The sequence below is a fragment of the Odocoileus virginianus genome, chromosome 22 (assembly GCF_023699985.2).
Source record: "Odocoileus virginianus isolate 20LAN1187 ecotype Illinois chromosome 22, Ovbor_1.2, whole genome shotgun sequence".
Lineage (NCBI taxonomy): Eukaryota > Metazoa > Chordata > Mammalia > Artiodactyla > Cervidae > Odocoileus > Odocoileus virginianus.
The window spans coordinates 11,328,640-11,330,473 of NC_069695.1; positions in this window are offsets into that span (position 1 = coordinate 11,328,640).

Here is a 1,834-nt window from a genome sequence, read left to right on the forward strand (position 1 = left end):
GCCTGGGAGGGCGTCTACGTCTCTTTGCCTCCCTCCACCCGCCTGGTCCAGGCAGGTCTCATCCAGACCCTGCAATCATCTCTTAATTGCCTTTCCTGCTTCCCTCTGGTCCCCCTGCAAACCTTTCTCCGCAGGGCACCACTGGGAAGTCTGAAGCACAGGAACCTGGACCCACTCTCCTCTGCCTGACACCGCCCCAGGGCTCCCCAGTGCCCTGAGACAAAGTCCTCTTTAAGGAGGCTGACCCTTCCTTCATCTCTGCCCCATCTTCTCCCGAGACTGACGCCAGCCACAGGTCCAGAGGAGCCGTCCCGGGCTTTCAGAAAAACATGACTCTCTTCCCCAGTATGAGCAAATTTTGGAAAACTTTTAAACAAAGAAACCACGTGGGGAGAGTGGAACAGGGAAAAGAGAGGGCAAGGGAGGGCAGCCTTTTTTTTTTTGAGAACACTTACTTCTCTCTGAGTAGCCAAGCAAGGCCTAATCCCAGCAGTTTTGGGGCCAGATTCAATAAAAACTCTGTCTGCAGAGGCCTGAGCAAAGCCACAGAAAATAAATACTTCGTGGCTTGTCCGGTCTCCTGCCGCCTGGAGCCCCGAGGGCCGTTCTATTGACTCTCGGCCCAGTGGGATATGGACGTTGTGGAATTCTCTCCCCAGCCAATCAACTTCCTCTCCCCAGTTAGGACCATTTAAAAATCATAAGTAGAGTTTCCGGTGTGGAGAGGGAAAAACAGAAGAGAGCATATTTTGGTTGAAGGAAGAAAAAAGAGAACTGCAGAAAGACCAATTTATTTTCCATCAGAGCCCAAAGCCATTGGATGGTCTTGTTTGTGTAAAATACTGGGGCAAGGGCCTTCCCTCAGCTCTAACACTTCCACCTCTGTGTCTTCTTGAACAAATTCTCCTCTCTGCGGGGCAGGGGTGAAGGGGAAGGACAGGCACTGAGAAGCCAGTGCCCTGGGGCTCCAGCCAGGGCCGGGGGGCTTTGCAGGCTGTGTGCCCTTCTGGCTGACCACTGAGAAAGTCAGGGGCAAAAAGAGCCAGGGAAAACCAAGAGAGAAAAAGACTTTGACCACAAACAGTGACGAGCTGAACCAACCACACTGTTCAAAATGGAACAGACTTTTATAAACAGGGGATGTACAGGATTGGATGTTTCAGGGAGGCTTTTCCAGGAAGGGTAAGAGGTTCCTGATGGTTGGGTGGATGGTCCAAACCAACAGCCGGATGGCAGGAGAGTGCAGTTAAACTTCACCCCGGAGCCTCGGAACAAACATCCCCCAACTCTTTCCTGGATTACAGGCTGAAGGGTCTGGACAGTCATCTTGGGGTGTGAAAAGTCCTAACTAACCCCAAAGTAAGGCCGAGAGAACGCGACCTCTTTCCATTTTTGGCATTTCCTAGACCTTCCCTCAAACTGGGGTGCCTCATAGGCTCCAGGGGAGGGGGTGGGGTCGGGGGTGAATTCACACAGCTTCCTCCCCCGTTTCTCCCCCTCCTCTCCCTGAATGCATCCTTGTTCCACATCCAGGAAAAAAACAGTGACAGCTGTCCTCTTCCAAGGGAAGGACAAGGCAGAGGGCGGGAGGGCTCTGGGCCTGGGTTCTGTCGGGGGCGGCCTGAGACTGGGGATCCGGGTCCCCCTCCTTTAGCGCTGCCACCTCTGAATTTCTGACGGGGCTGCTGGAGGGCCCTGGACCCAGCCAACAAGTGTGTCTCCTGACATGACGTTCTACTCTCAGTGTGAGACGCCATTGAGAAACACTGTCCTCCCCAAGTTCTTATGAGAAAATGCAGGTAGACTGGAGAAGAGATGGACTCCAGTAATGTGC